Genomic DNA, 21,798 nt, shown 5'->3' with positions numbered 1-21,798 from the left:
TCTGTGTCTGCCTCTCGGATACACAAGCCAAAGATGCCCTGTGTTCTGAGCTCACAGGTGCAGCCCAGGCATGATGGACAAGGCTTGTGGAACTTGACTTCTCTTCTCCAAGCCCTCTCTCCCATGACTTCCAAAATTATCCCTGTGAGGATGACATTTACAGCAGAAAAGCCAGCTCAGTGCTCTTACCTGCTGCCCGCTGGACATCACTGCCTGGATTTACACTCAGTTCGCTGGACAGAGCGTGGCCCATAGTTGGTGCTTATTGTTAGTTAAATAAATAAGTCAATGATCGTCCACAGATACTACCCAAATCTGAACTCATTTTATCCACCATTGAGTCCCCAGTACCTAGAAAAAGCTTGACAATTAATTGTTTGGTGAATGAATGGGTTTTCCCTTCTTCCACCCCTTCCCCACCAGTGGCTTATCTTCTGGATTGCCCACTTCTGCTAAAGACACCGCCATCCCCGTCCAATCTCTCAAGCCAAAAGCCCGGGACTTCCCCATGGATACCCCTTCTTTTACATGAAGCATCAGACGGGCTACCATGCTCTTTTAATTCTGCCCCTGATTTGTCTTCCATGCTTATCCCTTCCTCTCCAAATCTGAACTTATGACTTTCTTGCCTTCCTTGTTCAAAACTGTATGGGTTACAAGGAGCAAAATCCCAACTTGAACTTGCTTAAGCAAAAAGGGGAGATAAATCAAAAGACTATAGGGACAATCACAGAATTGAAGGTAAAACCAAGCTACCAAACCCCAGGAAGTGCAGAATGGCCAGAACAGGGGGTTCTGGTGCTGACCGCTCTCGCTTGCTTCCTCCTCCCTTTCCTGAGTCCCTTGCTGTACTGGTTTCATTGTCTCTCAGCTGCTTTCGCCATATCTTAGGGATGTGGATGCCTAGAGACGCCCATCTATACAGCTTTTGGACCAAAGTAGAAGTCTCTTTCCCATCTGCTCCAATAGAATAATTCACCAAGGAGTCCAACGTCCCCAGCGTGGCACGTGGGCCCACCCCGGCTCAGTCCCTGGGGCTAGCAGCACACCGAGTGCCTCCGTGGAATCAGAAGAAGGCACCTCATCCTCTGGGTGGCTGCTGCTCCACAGGCACAGCAGGGCATTGGCTGGACTCCCCTTCTCCGAGATTTGTTTCTTCATTTTAAATCAGTAATTAAATTTAAAGTAGTTCTGACATTACTGACTTATAAGGAAGTCATGAAGTAGGGGCTATTGAAGGAGGTGTGAGTTTTGGAGCATCGTTCTGCTGGGCAAGACCTCTTTTGTCCCCAAAGTCTTCTCTGACCCCTGCCCCTGAAGTGGGTGAGGCACCCACAACCCTCTGTGCTTGCTTGAGTCATGCACTCATTCACAGAGACTTCCTAAGTGAGCACCTGCTATGTGCTGGGAGTAGAGCCATGAACAAGACAAGCCCCTTGCCTTTTTGGAGTTTACATTCCTGTGGGAAGACAGAGCACAAGTAATGAAATAACAATATAACTTCAGGTTGGGAAGTGCCAGGGGGCTTGGGGGTGCAGCTCCTCAGTCCTTGCACAGTGTGCTGACATTGCCTGCTCCTGTGTCTGTCCCCTCCTCTGCCACGAGCTCCTGGAGGTCAGGGGCCCCTTTCACTCAGCTCGGTAGCTCAAGTACCCAGCACAGTACCTACTCTACTGTAAGACTCAGTCAAAGTTCATTCCTCTCCCCCATGATTGAATCCAATGATCACTATAACATTTGCAATTTTCTAATCACAATTTTTTCTTCAATAAATAGTCCCTAAAATCTTACTATGTTTTAGGCTCTGGTCTTTCACTGGCAAAGAGAGAAGACTGTATTGTAGTCTTGCTATCAAAGGCCTCACAGAAAAGGAAACATTCCAGCCCAGCTGGGGAAGCACCATGTAGAGGTTTGCACAAGTGTTGTTCAGCGTCCAGGGGGACCACTTATTCAGGTTCTGGATCCTTCAGACAGCCTTCGAGCTGTCAGCTCTCACAGGGTGAACAGGCCTTGGCTTTTCCCAGAGGTGGACAGAATGGCAGGATTTTTTCATATCCAGGCTGCTGATCAAACAGCAACAGCCTGAAGATAAGATGTGAGCCCCTTTCCTGCTCCTCAGTCCTGCTTATGGGTCAGAGCAGTCTTCCTGGCGTGCTGTCATTTCTCCACTGAAAATATGCCCCATGTCTTAGAACCAAATTTCCTGGCCTGGGGTTCCAGGTCCTTCCTTCTGTGCCCAATCCAGGAGACCCTGCCTCTTCCCACCGCCCGCTCCCATCCATTCAGCTGTGCGGTCAATGCCCTGTGTGACTTGGGGCCGCAAACTCTCCCAGCTTTGATTCCCTCACCTGCAGAATAGGGACTGACTTAACTGACAGGTCTTCCCCATTTGTTTGCTTCCATCCTCCCATCCAATGAATATTTCCTGGATGCTCATCATCTGTCAGATGCTATGTCAGGTGCCAGAGACAGAGAAACCAACGAATCAAATAAAGGTCCCTGCCTTCATGGAGGTTATATTCTAGTGAGGGGAGACAGGCAATAAATGCATAAAAAATAAAAGTCTATAGTATGTCAGATGGTGATAAGTGTGAAGAAGACAATCATGGTGGTTATGGAATTACAATTTCCAATATGGTGCTATGGAGGCTCTCACCAAGAATATGACAAAGATACAAAGGAGGAAGGCCGTGAATCTCAGCGATATCTTGAGAGTCCCAGGTGGAGGGAGGAGCAGATGCTCTTTGAAGGTCAAATTCCCTCCCTCCCTCCCTTTCCTTCCTTCCCTTTTGTCTTTATTTATTTCTTCATTTCAAAAAGATATTTTTAGGCATGTGCTACGTGCCATGCACTTTGAGGTAAAAAAAGGGTCCCTTGTGTTTAAGTTGACAGAGATGGACAAGGTAAATCAACACTTCCAGTGGAGAGTATTACAGGTTTCTGTCAAAGAAAGAGGAACTGTTTCACGGCAGGAAGCTCACAGACCTCAATCTCAGAGTAACATTTTAAAAACATATAAAGTAAAATGTATATGATTGCAAAGGAAGTCAATTATTTTTTAAAATTTTCACAAAACATATATGAAAAATCAAATTGGGAATAATTTATGAGTGTTTTTACACATTAAATAGATCTATGGGTTTATTAACTATTGAAATTTCAAAATATTGATGAGCATAGACAATTTGTGAGATAATCTAAACTGAAACTCTAAAGTGGTATGAACATTTATATGACTTCGTCGGTGATAAATCACAGGTACAGCAGATTATCACTGTGATTTGAGTCCATATTCATAAGCAAAGGAAATGTTAGACTGTCAGTAGAGGTTAGTGCAATTATTTTCACCCATGCAGGTTCAGAGTTCCTGATTCTGACCTTAGGTTAGAACCTCTGAGCCAGAGGTATACATATGGTGGGTTCCAAGGGCACAAAGCAGGGCTCAGAAGAAATGTTCTGGAGGAGGTGATGTCTTAGCTGTGTCCTGAGGAAGGGTAGGATTAGTCAGGGAAATAGGGGTGGAGGGGGACTCCGGGTAAAGGGAAGAACACCAGGCAGCATGAAATAGTATGCCTCATCGGGGAAGCTGAAGTGTAGTGTGGTGAGAACTTGGGGTTTGTGTTGGGTTTGGTGCGAAATGAGGCAGGAGAGGTAGGTGGTGGGCTCAGACCAGGGAGGGTCCTGGGTTCCAGGCTACAGAGTTGACCTGGAAGGTGGTAGGGAGCCCTTGATGGATTTAAGCAGAGTCACAATCAGATCTGCAAGTCAGAAAGGTCATTTTGGCCACTTTGGGGAGGTGGGTGGATTAGAAGGAGGAGGGAACTGGAGGAAAGAACAGTTAGGAAGCTGTTTTAATTAACCCAGCCAGAAAGGGCTGTGAGTTCCAGGCAGTGGTCATAGGGTGAGAGAAGAGAGGTCCTAGAGACCTCTAAGACCTGAAAACCTGCGGAACTTGATCATCTTCGGCGGTGGGGGTCACGCGGGAGAGGGAGGGATGAAGCGGAGGAGCAGCTCATCAGCAGGTAGGCGGCTCCGTGCAGGGGAGGAGCTGCCGGGCTGCGCGCCTTCCTGCCTACACACACCTCTCTGCCATCGCAGGAGCTCCGTCCCTTTCCTGGGATTTCCGCTCCTCCTGAGTCGCCCCTCTTTCCTGGTTCAGATCTCCTCCCTCACTTCACCTCTTCATCTTGCAGGCAGGCCTTTGTAGAGGTGGTAGGTCATCTCTCAGCTGCAGCCTGAACGTCAGAAGCCAGCTTCTTACGTGTCCAGCTCTGTTGAGACACTTGAGATCCCTGTTCAGGCTGAGGCCCCTTGAGCCCCTCAGGGTTGTCGATATCAGTCACAGAGCCTGAGCAGGCTGGTCCCCGTGGGCAGCCAAGGCGGGACCTCAGGCAGGTCCGGAGAAGCGCCCTTCCATCCGCAAGCCAACAGCAGTCGCGGTGGAATCAACAAGGGAAACGGGAAGGGAGAGACCCAGCCTCCGCGGGGGCGCAGGCCCTGGGCCCCGGGCCAGTGTGAGCACGGCTTTCCGGGCCAGGATTTCCCCTCGTGGACTGGGAACGGCAGCTGAGTGTGGGGAGAGACTGGGAACTGCCCGTGCTTTCCAACCAACTTCCTTCCACAGGGCCTTACTCACTGCGGCTTCATAACAACCCTCGGGGCACGTGTGTACGCTCATGTGCGCACGCGCCGACACACACACACACACACACACACACACACACACACACACACACACACACACACACACACACACACACACACACACACACACACACACACACACACACTCTTTCTCTGATTTACAGGTGAAGAAAATCAAGCCACAGAAAGCAGAAGGTGGATGAGGAAGGGCGCTGGGAACATGCACACCCTGGGAAGCGTTCAGGTTTATAAAGTCTGGGGGGCTTAGAAGGAAGGCTTAGGGGTGAAGGAGGTTCAAGGGGGCAAGAACTGTCCCTGTGTCCCGTGAGGTTTCCGCCCCACTACTCTCTCCCTCCTGCATCCCAGGCTGACATCCTCTCTGGCCGCCCCCAGTGCAGCACTGGAGGGTGACGGCTCCCAGCACCAGCTCCTGGAGTGACTGGTCCTGTCGCAGTTTTCCACCGGCTCGCCTGCCTGATGTTCTCCCATGCCGGCCCCCTACACTGCAGCCAACTGAGTAGCCTCAGCCGGCAGACATCACTACTCTTTCAGGCTTTTGCTTGTCCCATCAAACATGCTATTTCTTGTGCTTGGTGGTCAGAGGAGGGGGACATGCGTGGGGCACCTCTTTCTGTAATTACATTCTCCAGCGGTGGCACCTGTATGACAATAAAATGACACGAGAGAAATGTGACTACAGGATTTTGAGATAGTGGAGAAGGTGTTCAAAGTTGGCACATTTTCATTTGTCTATCTTTATTTTTTTTTTAATTTTGGTTTTCTTTTCATTTTTTAAAATATTTTTTTGGGGAAAGGAGGTAGTTTGGTTTATATACGTATTTATTTTAACAGAGGTACTAAGGATTGAACCCAGGACCCTGTGCTAAGCTCACACTCTACCACTGAGCTATACCCTCCCCCTGCAAAGGTGACATCATTTTAATATGCAACTTTCCCACCCAACCAGGAGGGCCACCGTGGCCCAAGCCCACCTGGTTAACTGGCCCATGGTGTTCTCACCTGGCCATGCCCCTGAGTGGCTGGCCCAGTGCCTGGCCATCTTTGTGGAAGATCTGGAGAAAGCAGAGCTATGAGGACCCAGAGAGAAGTCAATCCCGCCCCTCTCTGTGGGGACTTCCCCTCTTAGGAGTACAATCTGCTGTCACTTGGGTCAAAATCACAGCTGTGGGGAGGAGGAAGAGGAAGTGGAGGAGGGGGAAGGAAAAGGGCTGGTGAGGGGAAGTGGGAAACAGGAGGGGGATGGGGAGGGGAAGGCGGAGGCAGGAGGAGGAGGATGCTTGGCGGGAATTTAGGTGCCTCTAATAACAATCCCTGAACCTTTTTCAGCCACTAGAGAAGTCCAGCCTGCCCGCAGGACAGAGGAGGGAGGCACTTCCTCTGAGGTGCCTGGAGGCCTTACTGTAATCTTACACCCACATCCCGGGAAGCTCAGACGAGGGCTGGGCTGCCTGGGTCAGCTGCCCACCAGCCCTACCAGCTTGAGGTCAGACCCCTGGAAGACTGGTTTACCTGGGCCAGGGCCAGCCGCCGTGGGTCTGGATGACATGTCTTAAGAGCCAGTATGGGTGGTATGGGTGGGGGTACAAATGTGCAGATTGCCTGGAAAGCCACAGGACTATGACTCAGAGAAGGGGCTTCTAATGCTCTTGTAAGGCTCCTGAACCACAGGGGGACAGGTGTGCATGGCTGGGTGAGAAGGAATAAATACTTGATTTTTAAAAGTGTATAGTTGGAGGGGAGATTTTATAGAGACTACGAGGTGAAAAAACCCTGAGCTACAAGAATGAAGGAAAGCTCTCCTTGTGGAGGACAGATTTGGTGCAGGACCCTCGATGCAGTAACATGCCAGAGATGTGGAATCATCGTCAATGGCCCTACCCAGTGCATGCCCACTGGGCTCACCGCACTGTCCTATTTAATACCCCCACCACCCCATGAGGGGGCCTAAGTAATCTTACCTGGTCACAGAGGAGGCTCAGAGATTCAGTCAGTGAACAGGGAGCCCCACCATTCAAGCCCTTCTCCCTCAATAGCTGCAGAAAGGGGGACTGGGAAAGGGGAGCAGCATGTCCCAAGTCAGAGCACCTGGGTACTCGGGGTAAGAGCTGGAGGCACACTCTGTGGCCTAGAAATCCGTCACACCCAACCTCTTGGAAGTTGTCAAGCCTTCGCTTTTAGAAGGCCCAGGGCAGTGAGGCTCCCAGACTGCCTCGGGGGAGAACCATCTATTTGCAAGATTTCTGGTCCCTTGCCAGCCACCAGCCCCACCTTCCCGATTGATAACATCTTGGTTTCTCCAGTGCCAGGTCACGGCTGCCCCTCTTCCAGGAGGTTTTCAGTACCATGGGCTGTGATTCTGCCCTGTCGTTCCCCCAAAGTGGCAATGACAGCACACCCATGCACTGAGCAGGCCCACGTGGTGACAGAGAGTGATACAGGAAAAATGGGGTGCGAGAAGGTGGCCATCTCCCAGGTCCCAGGCCCCAGGCCCCAGGCGAGTCCTTGGGGCGCGTCCCATCAAGTGAGGGTCCTTGGGCTTCACGCAGAAAGGAATTCTAGAATGAGCCATAGTTGCGTAAAGGAACACTCCATGGACAGAGTGCAGGCCATCTCAGAAGGGCAGAGGGGCCAGGAGGCGTGAAGGTGGTTAAAGCAAAGGTAGATTTACATACTCCAGAGACAGAGTGCTGCCTGAGGTGCCAGGTTGTTACCTTTTAAGGGCTCCACAACTTCATATGCTAACTAACGGGAGGATTATTTCAACTACTTTGGGGAAGGGGCTGGGATTCCCAGGAATTGGGCCATCACCCTCTTTTTGACTTTATACAGTCAGCCTTGAAATAGTCACGGCGCCTATGGAAGTACCATTTACCATGCTATTGTATTACAATGGGCGTATATTGAAGCTCAGGGTCTACTGGGAGTTGAATCTTCCACCATCTTGGTGCTAATTGCTGTGTCATTCTTTAAAGGGTTGTGCCCTGCCCCCTTCCCTGCTGTCTCTAGAGGACAGGAAGGGAGCAGCCAGGAGGAGGGAGGACTGGCCAAGCCCAGGCGGCAGGTGGGGCGGGCGGCCTGTGCGCCTCTGTAGAGAGAAGGACGGCTCAGGGGACCGGCTTCCTTGTAAACAGTGCAGCCAACTCTAAAAATACCCCTGCCCTAGACAGGCAGCTCGAGCTCCTCGGGTCTCCTCCAGAGCCTGGCAGGGCCCTCAGCCCCTTCCCTGAAAGGTCAAGGGGATGGGAGGAAAGTCGACTTGTAAAGAGTAGGATTTCCCTAGCAAGGGAATTAGAACAAGATTTCCTTCCTCTGCAAAACAGAAGGAGGACACACTGTGGGTTTTAGCAAGGACAACAGCAAAAGGCAAGCAGCAGCTTCCCCTGCTCCCCCCCATTGGTTGTCTGAGGCCTGGGTCCAGCTCAGGCTCAAGGCCTAGACGTGCCTTCACAGCCTGGCATCAGGGAGCCAGGAGAAGGGCCCGGGCTGGACTCTCCAGCTGTTCCCTTTACTAGAGGTGTGACCTATGACTCATCTACTTGATGCCTCAGTTTCCACAATTATAAAAGAGAGTAATAATAGTGTTTACTTCACTATTATTTGTGGAGAGGAGTGAAAGAGATGCCCTCTGTGAGGCTCCTAGCACATGGTGCCTGACAGGTGGCAAACACTCAGAAAATGCTTGTTCTTACGGTACATGAGAGGATGTCACTATTCCTGGATCCTAATTAAGACCTAGTTTAAAGGGAAATCTAGTCAAAAGGCAAAGAGAGTGGTATTGAAAAAAAAAAAAGAAGCGGGAAGGGTCTGCCTCATAGAAAACTCAAATCTACTATTTGAAGGATGGGGAAACTGAGACCCAGGGAGAAGAAAGGAATCACCCCAGGCCAGATGTTGTATTATCAGCTGCCTACAGATTTAATATAAAATTACAGTGTGAGAAGACTGCTAAATGTCCTGGGTGATTTGAGGTCTGCCCCACAAGGAGTTAGGAGAATGAGGCCTTGCATTTATACAGCACTTTAGTGTCGGAGAGCCCTTCCCAAGGGGGAGACAGCCCTCAGCAGATCGCTGCGGGGTGGGGGGTCACTCCATCATGGGGGATGCCTTATGGGCATGTGCAAGGACATGAACTCATCCTTGGGGCTGGTGGCTGAGTTATGCATCTCCAGGCGGTGCCCTTGAACCCCAAGGGCCCTGGGGGAGAGGCACAGGCAGGAAGAGCTTAGCTGGGCCCCAAGAAGAATCTTCTAACCTTGCGCTGTCCAATCTGGTAGGCACTAGCCAGACGTGGCATTGAGCACTTGCAATGTGGCTAGTCTGGATTTTCAAGACATTTAAAAAAGAAAAGAAGGTAAAATATCTCATTAGTCATTTTTTAATTGGTTCCATGTTGAAATGATATTTTTAGATCTGTTGGGTTAAATTATATATATTAGTACAATAAAATTTGCCGGTCCCTTTTTAGTTTTTCCCTGTAGCTTCTGGAAAATTGAAAGCCAAGCCTGTGGCTTGCAGTGTCTTCCTCTTGGGCAGTGCTCTTCCAAACACCGAGTTTGTACCACAATGCAGCAGGCTGTCTGACCAGGTAATGAGCCTCTCATTTCTGGTGATGTTAAAAAAAGATGTTGTTCGTGGAATTCTTATAGTTAGTTGGATGAACGCTGTAATCCCTTTAATTCTGCTTCAGCTGATTCCCAACTGTGAGTCTCTGAGGAGTCCTTAACTTGTTCCTTAGAATATGAATAGATGTCACAGGAAAAAAAGATGGGTGATCAATTTAATATGGAAAATCTTGGTTGAAAAAAAAATTAAGTTCCTCTAGTCCAGGACTTTTCAGGACCTTTTAGATGCAAAAATGCACTGTGGTCTTTATGGCAGGGACACTGTAGGCAGCATTCCCCATATTAGATTGGTCACAGAGCATGATCGGGAAATAATTTATTATTAAGTTCAATCTTTGAGAATTGCTGTCCTCAAGTTCTCAGAAGAACACAGATTCTGCTGTCTGAATTAAAAATTCAGGACTGAATTAAAAATTCTGGCTCAAATCCTAGGTGACCTTGGACATGTTATTTCACATTCATCAACTGTAAAATGAGAGGAAGAATATTCCCCTCGCAGGATAGCTTTGAGGGTTACATTTAAAAAGCATGGAGAAAATGCAGTGTCGTGCCTGATGCCTAGTAGGTATTCAGCAAATGGTAGTAGCTCTGTTAACTACAGCCCCAGCGGGCAGTGGCATCACCAGGCTCATAGGAGAAAGGACAGTGCTTGACCTTGAATTGCCTGCTCTGGGTCCTTCCAGTTCACCTCATCTCTCTTTACGGATCAACAACAAATAGGAAACCCAGTTCTCCGAAGGAGGTCAGAAGTTTCCTCAAATCTGGTGTGATTTTATAGGTCAAGTCGGTTCTAAATGAGAGAAAACTATTTCCTTCTCTCCCTCCTGCCTGTCCCCTCTGTGTCAGTCGGCCAGAGGAAGCCACAGCCAGTCCTGGCGGGCTCCCCCTCCCCTCCCCCCTCCTCCTGGTTCCTGTTCCTGTGGATCTTGGAGCCCCCAGCAGATGGGCTGCCCTTATCAGCTGGCTCCAGGCCAGAGGAGGAATCCTCCGGTCACATGAGGCTCTCTCTGGAGGGAGGGAGACCTTGTAAACAAACACAGAGGAAGGGCGGAGGGTCGCTGGAAAAGAATCCTTGACATTTTGGTAACTGGGCCAGGATTAAAGGCCACCAGGCATAGCTCTTATTGGCCATCTCTGCGAGGAATCGCCAATCCAGCCAGCTTCCCTGGGTTCAAGGCGGCCTTTAAATAGCCCTGGGAGCTGGGGCATTCCCAGTGCACTGCTGCCTTGATCCAGGCCTAATCCCTTGCCCAGGACTGACCTTTCACAGTTTACAGAGCACTTTATCTCCTGGCTCAGTGGAGTCTCACAGAGCTCTCCTGAGTGAAAGGATTTTATCCTCACCCGCAATTTTTAAATGAGGAAACTGAGGCTTGGACTGTGAGGTACTCACTCCCAGCTATGCAGCCGGGAGTGGTTGAGTCTGGGCTGAGATCCACACCCATTCTGGCACCAAATCCAGAGGTCTGACCATCACACAAGTGTCCTCCATGATGGGTCTTTCTCTGTGCCCAGCATCGAGCTTCGTGCCCTGGCGGTACCTCCTTCGGGGGAAGCCCACATTCCAGGGAGGAGTGAAGGTCAAGTGGGTAAATCGGCAACATAGTTGTGCTCAGGGAATGAAGCCACTCAAAAAACCGTCCTACTATACCACTCCATTTATATTGAACTCTAGAAAATGCCAGCTGATCTACAGAGTCAGAAAGCAGATGGGTGGTTGTTTGGAGAGGGGAGGCAGGAGGGAAGAACACAAGGGGGCAGGAGGACACGTAGAGGTGATAGCATGTTCACTCCCCGGGGGTGGTGGTTGTACAGGTCGGTGCGTATAGAATTAGGCACTTCAGTTCATGCAGCTTATTACCCTCAATGACACCTCCATAAAGCTATTAACAAAGAGGAAGATAAGAGGGGGAAAAAGAAGGCAGGAGGTAGGCTGACATATAATTAAAGAACTCTGCGAGAAGTCTTAAATGGAGACACAGAGTTCCCCGGGCAGGTCGGGGAGAAGAGAGAGATTCAGGGAGGAATTCTGGAACAGGTGTCTGATGTGGCACTAGGTATGGACAGGGCGGTGTGAGGTTAAGAAAGATTAAGGTGGAAGACACAGGAAGGGTTTGTTTGGGGGATAGAGAGTGATGTACTCCCCCATCCCCGCCCCCCAAATTTCTTCCCAATCCTTGAAGTCCTGAGGTTGAAACTAACAGCTGCAATTCTCTCTTTTCTTCAGAAATTCAGATACACGCCTTACTTGGCAGGCAGCTGGTTTTGCTAATAAGATTCCTGCCCTTCTCCCTCCCTCCTTGTGCAACTCATCCCTTTAGGTCCAGCTGAGGCCCCTGCGGTCTCGGATTTCCTCTCTGAACTGAACTGCCAAATGCTTGCTGAGTGGCCACTGACAACCCCCGCTCCCAGGGCCCTGGGCACCCTCATTTCAGCCCCTTCCAAATCCCACTAAAAGGAGGTTTGGCGGGGACTCATGTAGGTATGTGATGGGATTCTAGATCCAAAATAAAAATACCTTTTTTTCTCTTCCATACCCTTTGGCTTAGTAATAGATGTGCGATCCCTGCAGAATTTTGAATAATGAGTTTATTCGAATATATTGTCAGAAAGCAGTAGGACATGCAAGAATTTTTACAATGCTGTGCACCAGTTAATTGGTTAATTTGCCCCAGAAACAATTCTGATCACTGCTCTTAACAGTTTGTAAAAAGTTAACTTGGTTTTGGGCAACCCTATTATTTGTGACTTTACATAAGGGACTCTTCCAGTGACAGACGAAACCCACACATGAAGTTGTGGGTTTGCTCTTGCTTTTCAGTTTCCTTGGCATGTTGGTTGATTTTCAACTGCTCCTTTTCAAAAGTTTCCTTATTAATTAAATAAACCAGCCAGCCACATTCCTTGCTTCTAATTCAGCACTCAAATGTAAGCTTAGTCTGGAGTCGGCTTTCTAACCCTGGCTTAAGGGACATTAGTCACTGGGAGCAAAATATGGCATCTGAACAGCTGTTTCGAGCATTCAGAGTCCAGGGCCTACAGGTTTGGAGAAGGTGGGGGGAGGGAACCAGTATTTATTTACCGAATACCTACCCTGTGCCAGGCTCCTTTATAAAACATTTTTATAATATTTTAATTCTCGGAACAGCCCATTAAATGATGACGTGTTCTTTTTTTGGATTCAGATCCAGCTTCTCCAGGCACAGCAAGGTTAAGAACTTATCAAAAATCACACAGCTCATGAGTAGTGGAGCTGGGATTTGAACACAAACAATTTGATTCTAGAGCTCAGACTCTTTAATTTTTTCTTTCCTTTTTCAGTTTTATCAGGTGGTATTATTACAGTTTGTCTGCACTAGAGCTCAGACTCTTGAACACCATCCTGTACTTCGCTTGTTTAACTCTCCCAGCTCCAAGTCATTATTGTCCACCATTATTATCACACCTGTTTTCCAGGTGAGAAACTAGCTTCTCAGAAAAGTAGTTTTCCCAACGCAAACACAGTGCAGGCCCATTTGAACTCCGTGGTCCTGGGCAGATCACTCCCCCCATCTACCCATCATCCATCCATCCGTTAATTCAACAGAATTGATGGCTAATGCTTATTCTGTCCCAGGGACTGTCTTGTCCCTGGAGATGAAAAGATGTATAAAATATGGCTCCTGCTCTTCAAGAACCCATAATCTAGTGAGGAGGGCAAACGTCTAAACCACAATGGAAAACACGAGGGTGATATGGGAGGTGCTGGAAGAGGTATATAAAAAAGAGCATAGGAACTTAAAGAAAAAGCATCAAATTGTTTGGTAAGGTAAAGCAAGGAAGGCTCTAGAAAGGAGGGGGCCACTGCACCAATAACCAGATGCTCCCCAGGTAGAGAAAGGGAAGGGTGGTCCAGGCAGTGAGAGCATCAGAGGCAGCAAGAGATGCTCTTATGGTGAGTGTCCATCAGCTACTTTCAGTACCCTCTCTAGAATCCCCACCACAACTCTGTGAAGTAGGTACTGTTACTCAGACCACTTGACAGGAGAGGAAACCCAGGCACACAGAGGTCTTGCCTAGGTGCCTGTGACCACACGGCAGCTCACCCATGATCACACAGCCAGTATGGAATCGAGTTGGAATTCAACCCCGGCCAGCCTGGCTTCGGAGCCCACCCTCCCCGCCACTCTCTCTGGGACTTTAGGGGTGGGTGGCAGATGACGAGACTGGCCACTTAAGTAGGAATTAGGCCCAAACGGTCTTCCTTTCTTCACAAGGCCTTAGATGCTCTTGATCTAAAGACTCTAGACCTCATGGAATCCATAAAAGTGATAACGCCATGGTGTCCATGGTGTGTGTGTGTGTGTGTGTGTGTGTGTGTGTGTGTGTTGGTGAGGGGCACCCACCTTTCTGTATACTGAGGCCATAGAGAGGACTAGTGCATCAAATTATTTGCTTGTAACTGGAACTCTACCTGCTCACTGCAGGAGTATTGGGTATCTTATGCTCATTGGCAGTCTCTTGGCTTCAATGTCATATTTGAATCCTTGTTCCCTTCCTGCATTCCTTGCCAGACCAGAGAGGTCCTGAGGACAGAGCTCCCAGACCATCCCTCAATCCCTGACACAGTGCCGGGCGCATAGTTGTTACTCAATAAATATTTGTCGAATGAATGACCATCTGTTGAATGAACTCTGGGTCTCTGGTTAATAATTTATGTGGAGAGTAAATAAATTAATTATGAGTTAACAAATCTAGTTTGGTCAATAAAATCTTTCACGCTGAGCAATCGATGGGGTCAGAGGGACTAACAGGAGGGTCTTTTGAAGAGGAACCATGTAGGCGTTATTGGCCTAGATCAGTGGTTTACAAAAGGAAGCAAAGCCGTACTTCTAAAAAGCTTGCTTTCAGGGGTTTTGATTCAGTGGGTCTGAGATGGTCTGAGCTTCCCCGGTGGTTCTGAGATGACCAGGTCAGTAACCGGGTATGGCAAGTCTGCATCCCTTCTAGTCTAGTGTGTTCTTGTTTTTCCATCTCATTCAGCTTGTGCTTGACACTTTGAGTGATGGGAGCTTCCCACCTAGGACATCGATACAGGGACCACATACAGAGCATTTCTTTTGGATCAGAGGCACTGTATAGATGTTACTGATTCCAGAGACCGCGCTTTATTTATCCCCATGAAAGAAGCCGAAACTCAGAGGTGTACTGGTGTACTCAGTGTCTCAGAGGTGGTGAAGGGCGGGGCCAGATTCCAGCCACCCCAGCTGGTCGGCCCACTTGATTCCCCAGGGCCCCCAGCGGTCCCCGGGCGGGGCGGGTGGGGGTGACTCCTGGGAAGAGGGGCGGGAGAGCCTGGCCGCCACGTCGCCCTGCCCTGGCTGCGCACTCCGCTCCGCCCAGCCCTCCCGGACCTCCCCATAGAAGGCAAACCCGGGCAGCATCCCACGAGGGCTGGCGGGGCCCGGCGTCCTGCTGGTTTCAGTTTCTGAAGAGCCCGGCCCTGAGCAAACACGGGCTGGGAGGAGGGGTCTGGAAGCCTTCCCAACAGATAGCAGATTAACTCCCTGCTGCCTGGGGGCCACTGGCGCGGGGATGGGCTGGGTTACCAGCACAGGGCCTCCCTGGCAGGAGGACTGTCCCTGCCGTGACCTCCGTTCCAGTTCCAGTCCGGCTCTGTCCAGGACATCCAGGCTGTCCGGCCGCCCCAGCCCCACCCTCCAAATATGGACTGATCTTCCTGCTTCAGCCTGCCTCCTCCCTCCCTCTCTAGGGCGATCTTGTTCCAACGTGTTAGCAAAACTCTTAGAATGTTTGTTTTCTTTCTGTGAAAGAGGGTGAGGGACGTTGCCAAGACCAGCGTGAACTCCAAACCCAGGGCATTCTCTGTCAGACATTTTTCTGACAGACAGACCTGGGTCTGAATACTGGTTCTGCAGCTTCCTAGCCAGGTGACCTTTGTGTGAATTTCTCCATCTCTCTGAGCTTCATTATCCTCATCTATAAAATGGGGATAATGATCCTTATCTTTAAGATATGTTCTAAGGAGTAGATTAGGTAAATACAGATTATACTTATTAAGTATTAATTGCCCTCAATGGCAATTAACATTATTATTAATTATATTGTTATTATGAATGACGAATAATGACATTTAGGATTATTACCAATGCTACTGGGAGGGTAAGTGTAAAAAAATAGGCTCAATTAAATTTTTTTACTGAGGGAAATAGTTTTATAAGAGGTAAATAAAGAAAGAGGAATAACACTGGGTCGGGAAATGTATACACATGACTTCATTTGATGTTCAGACAGCCTTGTAAGGCAGGCGTTATTAGTCCCATTATACAGATGAGAAAGTTGAGGCTCCTAAAGGTTAAGCAACTTGCCCTTGTCACACACTGAGTTAGTCCCTGTGTCCTTGCCTCCTTCCTCCACGGTGCTCCTTAAGCCCCAGCTATTTCACTTCTGCCTGCCTCAGCAGAGGTACCTCCATCTACAGGGAACGCCTTCCCTCCCCCATGCTCACTGACTTGGAGGAAAACAAATCAGCTCTGGAAACTGGATAAAGGTCACCTCCTCCAGGCAGCTTTCTTAATTCTCTCCCTCCTCCCCTTCAGAGAACAGACTCTCCCTCTTTTGTTCTGGTGCCTGTAGCAAGTGACTGCCTATCCCTGTGGGCCATGCCTTGTCTCCAGGGAGTGTGCTTCTCGGAGGCAGACACTGGACACTTCCTTCACCTTGGGAAGATCAGAGTAGTACTGTAATAAAGTACAGGCGGAGAAGCCCAACTGCCTGGGCTCAAACCCTGGCTCAGATCTTGGCTTTGCTAGTTGGTGCCTGTGAAGCTCGAGTAATTTGTACTCTGCCTCACTTCCCTTATCCGTGCAATGGAACTTGACACTGAGATCAGCCTCATGGCCTTGCTGTAGCAGGCTGAGTGAAGGTCAATACCTATCTAGATCTGCTGCTGTGAGTCTCTTGAGTGACAGATGTCCAATGAATGAAAACAGGATAGCCGAGGTCCTGAATTTTGCTTGTTAATGGAAAGTGAAACATAAAAAGAATGTTGCTGGGCATGGGGTGTCAGGGGACCTAAGATCTGGTTCCGCATCTGTCTCTAACTTAATGGGTTGGCTTGAGCCTGTCTCTTCCTCTCTCTGAATTTATTTCTTCTGCAGAAAGAGATGTTTGGCTCCCACAGCTAGGTGGTCTTTGAAGGGTAATACTCAAGGGTATTAATGATCAGTTCTTTGCCTGTAGGACTTTACTTGCATAATGCTCCAAGTTAGAGGTCATAGCCAGAAATGAATGACCGGCTTACCACTGGAAGCGCTGGTAGGTGACTGTGCTAACAATGATTACGGCCGGCTTTTACTGAGCACATACTAGTGACTGGCATTGGGCCATCATTATCCTATTTATTTTTCTCAAGAACCTGGAAAGAGGCATTGCTATAGTCCCTGTTTTACAGCTGAGAAAACAGAGGCTCGGAGGTTATAAGTAATTGGACAGGGAGAAGAATCCTTGTTTATCAGACTCCAATTCCCTGCTGCCTGCAAGGATCTTCCCTAGAGCATGCCTGTTCCAATAGCTCTGAGGACAAGGGAACTATTCTCTTTGAAACCAGTCCATTATTAAGCATCCTGAATAGTAGAAAAGGGTAAAGCTGCCATTTTTACATTCGCTTCATGACTTTGGACTTGGACTCAAGGCAGACATGGTTTGGGTAGAGGATTGAGGAAAGGGAGATTCTAAATTCTCCCCGGGAAAGACTTCGTGAGCCGTTGACAACAGAGTGCTCAGAAGACAGAAGCCTCTATTCTCACCTTTCTGGGCCTGATCCAGGCCCCTCATCCACAAAGTCCCACCTGGGGCTACAGCTGGAGATGCTGCAATATTCCAGCGCAGCCTAGGCTGGGATTGGGCTGAATGCAGAACACCAGAAATCTGTGTCTGAAATCAGCAGTCAGTCGAGATCCTTTCCCTGGGAGGTGGTATTTGAGATGCAGTGGGTCAGGAAATACGTTAACAAAAAGTTCGGGGCAAATCAGGATTGCAACAGTGAAGGGAGAAATTGACTCCAGAATGACTGACTTTGCCTGGCTTTGTTCAATTTACTCTTTTACCAAAACCAAATATCCTGCTCGAATAACTGAACAGACTCATCATTCCCAACAGGATGCAATCCAAACTGCGTGGTGGGGGCACTCAAGAACCTTCCCTATCGAGTCCCAACTCACCCTTTCTGCCTCTTCTCCCATCTTATTTCCAGTCTCATTCCCAGCCAGAGAATTCCACACAGTTCCCTAAATACTCCATGTTTTTCTCACCTCCATGCCTTTGTATATGCCACGCTTTCTACCTATGGTATGTCAACAGATGTCACAGCTAGATGACACCAATCCCATTTGAGAACATGGATTTCCTCTTCCAGTCCCAAGACTCTTCCAAGAAGTCCCGGAGGAGAGAGAATCTTGGCTGCCTTTTTGGAATTGCAACTAAACACACAAAGAAACAAATCAAGGAACATCCGGTGGAAGCATTGAGAGGGCATTAAGTGGGTCCCCAAAAGCATTATAGGAAAGTCAAACCACAGGGCTGCATATCAATGTGGTTTGGAAAATCTTGCATTACTATGAAGCTAATTTAAGGATGATACAAAAATGTGCTCCGCTTACAGGATTTGCTGTGTTGATGTTTGCTGAAGGCTGACAACAGGACTAAAAATCATTGTCAGGGGAACTTCTGCAACTTGTTCAGGGAGTTAGCCAGGGTGAGGAAGCCTCCTCGGGGGCATTTTGAACATGTCATTTTCATCACAGGTTTCAGTGTGTACGGAGTAAGATTCAGAGCCCTGTTCCTCACAATAACAAAGTGTTAGCATGAAATAAGGTGGCCATCCGACCTTGTTTGTCCAGAGACTTCTGGTTTTTACCCAATGTCCTGACATATTTATCAGTAGTTCCTCTTTTATTATCAAGGGCCCTAGTGTGGAAGATAAATTGTATGCCACTCGAGCACTAGATAACCAAACGAGAACTTGTCTAGCTGGTTGCTTTTCTAAGGCTCTGTCATTGTTGGATGCCAGTCCCTTCTTTCAGACCCAGCCTTTGTCCCCTCCTCTGGGACAGATTAATAGCTCCACCTACACACTTTCAAGGTATTTACCTTCATTCGCTCTTTTATTTTTATTTTATTGAAGTATAGTTGATTTACAGTGCTGTGTTCATTTCTGGTGTACAGCATAGTGATTCAGTTATACATATATATATTCTTTTTTGGTTTTTTTTCATTATTGATTATTATAAGTTATTGAATGTATTTCCCTGTGTTATACAGTAGGGCCTTGTTTATCTATTCTGTATATAGTAGTTTGTATCTGTTAATCCCAAACTCCCAATTTATCCCTCCCCACCTTTCCCCTTTGGTAACCTTAAGTTTGTTTTCTATATCTGTGATTCTATTTCTGTTTTGTAAATAAGTTCATTTGTAAGGTTTTTGGTTTTTTTTGTTTGTTTGTTTGTTTGTTTTAGATTTCACATTTAAATGATATTATATGACATTTGTCTTTCTCTGTCTGACTTCACTTAGTATGATAATCTCCAGGTCCATCCATATTGCTGCAAATGGCATTATTTCATTCACTTTTTCTCCCACTGGGCATTGGGCCTCCTCACCAAGCCCCAGGCTGTATTCTGGGTATCAATTTGCACAAGTCTTGGACCCCGTAGGTTGTTAGCAAGAGGTTGTGAAGTGAATTATTTTGGAAAAAAAAAAACATTTCCCAAGAGGTTTTTGTTTTGGTTTACTTTATTTGCCATCATCAAAAGAATAAAAAATGCTTCCTAAGAACTTGTCTTTATACCTGAACACTGAAAAGTAGATATGAAATACAAAAATCTTCAAAAGGAAAGTCAAAAAATATTTTGGAAAATGACAAGAAGTGCCCAAACATGATTTTTCATTGTTGTTGTTAAATGTTAAATCTGTATCCAGCCTCTTTGATAGTCCTTTAAACTCATAATTTTGAATACTGACTGCATTTGCACTAAAAAGAATCAGACTTCTTTCTTTCTACTCTTCTGTACCCTTCTTAAAAAGCACTTACTACTTTTTCTTCTTTTCCTTGATCTGAGTATGTTTTTTCTTTAGTAAGTATGTATTACTCTTTAACTGGAAAAGCTTTTATTAGAAAAGATACAAACATTGAAACAAAGATCAGTTCTCTAAAACCTTTGAGAGATCATTTAGACAAATCTTTTAATTCTATGCTCCAGGGAGGGGGTAGTGTACATGCAAACTGAGAAACTATCCAGAGTAAACAAATGCTCCGACCCAAGCCTCACAGCCAGTAAGTGACAAAGTCAATACTTGGACCCAGTTCTCTGCATCCGTGTCTCTTGATCCCTGCACAACACCCCTCTAATTCCTCTGGATTGACAAGGGGCCTTTGAGCAGGGGCACTCTGATCTTGTCATACCAGGAGTTAGAATGTGAGTGGCGTGCCTCACTAAACTATGCACAGGCCTAAATTCAAAGGAGTTGAGGAGAAATATTGCGCGTGGATTAAGGTGTGCATCGTGAGCTTGGTGCCAGTACTGCTCTGCTTTAACAACGGTAGCTCTGTAGTATTGTCTGAAGTCTGGGAGGATTATGCCTCCAGCTTTGCTTTTTCTTCAGTATTGCTTTGGCAGTTCTGGGTCTTTTGTGATTCCATATAAATTTTAGGATTATTTATTCCAGTTCTATGAAAAATGCCCTGGGTAATTTGATAGGGATCACATTAAATCTGTAGATTGCTTTGGGTAGTATGGCCATTTTAACAATATTAATTCTTCCAATCTAAGAGCATGGGATACCTTTTGTTTCTTTCAATCATCTTTAATTTCCTTAATAAATAGTTTATAATTCTCAGCATATAAATCTTTCACTTCCTTTCTCAGGTTTATTCCTAAGTATTTTTTTTTGATGCAATTTTAAAAGGGATTTTTTTAACTTTCATTCTCTAGTACTTCATTGTTAGTGTAAAGAAATGCAACAGATTTCTGTATGTTAATCTTGTAACCTGCTACCTTGCTGAATTCATGTATCAGCTCCAGTAACTTCTGTGTGGAGTCGTTAGGGTTTTCTCTATATAGTATCATGTCATCTGTATATAGTGACAGTTTTACCTCTTCTCTTCCAATTTGGATCCTTTTATTTCTTTTTCTGGTCAGATTACTATGGTTAGGATTTCCAGTACTACACTGAACAGAGGTGTTGAGAGTGGGCTTCCTTGTCTTGTTCCAGATTTTCATGAGAAGGCTTTCAACTTTTCACTGTTGAGTATTATGTTGGGTTTGCCATAAATAGCTTTTATTATCTTTGCATCATGAACTTTGGAATCAGGCAAGTGGGGGTTCAGATCCTGATTTTCCACTTAATGCTGAGTGGCTTTGGTCAAGTTGCTTAACCTCTCTGAGGCTTAGGTTACTTAATCTCTCTGAGGCTTAGTTTCCCTATCTCAAATGGGGAGAACAGTATGTTCCATGTAAGATTTAGTGAGGTTTAAATGAACTATGTATAGCACTCACCAGTTTCGGGAAGTAGTGAACATTCAAAAAATTATAGGCATTAAGATAATTACATTATATCAATACATTAATATTACATATCATATATTACAATATATAATCATAATTTTATAATAGAATTGTTATAATTTTTACTACCCTACTCCCTAAGCTTGCACTGAAGGAGAGCTTATCAATTTCAGATAGGGACTCAGCAGATAATTCTTTCTGCCCTAACATTCAGATGCCAGTCCCACAAACAGCTTGACCTAAGAAACCTGTTTCTGAGGAGGTGGTGACTGACATAGGAATTTTATGTAGAGGAGCCTGTGTGGCTGGTTCCCTGTGTTCCTAGAGTCCTTGATATCACACCTTTTTTTTGTTTTTTGTTTGGCTTGGGCTTTGTAAAACTTCCTGGTGAGTAGTCTCAGTCATCCTTCCTAGCAGTTTGCAAGAATATGTTATGAAGCTGGATATCATAAAACAAAATGTCCTGGTATGTCAGAAAAAGGGAAAAAGAAAGAAGATGGTTCTTCATATTCATTCATTTGAAATATTGGTGACTAGTTCTTCCTTCTTTAATCTTTCATGGTGACTTTCTTCTCTTCTTTCTCTTTTTCTTTTCTTTCTTTTCTTTTCCCCCCTATCTCTACAGACCTCTGCTTACCATTGAAAATAAAAGCAACTGATATCCTGGCATCCATCAAAAAAATCCATTCATTCAAGCATTCACCAATTCATCTGATATATATTATTAAATACCCACTGCCTTAGGTACTCTGCCAGGTGTAGACATGTAGGTTACGTAAACTGTCTATGGAATATGAACAGAGCTGGGTTCCAATCTCAGCTTCATTGGTTCCTATAGATTTGACGCTGGACGGATGAGTCACTTACCCTCTGAATCAACTCCTTCTCTCAAACTCTCTGTCCCAGCCATGGCATCACTGTCCTCTTCCTGTCCCAGTACAAAGCCT

This window comes from Camelus bactrianus, chromosome 13 (genome assembly GCF_048773025.1).
Source record: "Camelus bactrianus isolate YW-2024 breed Bactrian camel chromosome 13, ASM4877302v1, whole genome shotgun sequence".
NCBI classification, from domain to species: Eukaryota; Metazoa; Chordata; class Mammalia; order Artiodactyla; family Camelidae; genus Camelus; species Camelus bactrianus.
This window is presented reverse-complemented; position numbering follows the sequence as displayed.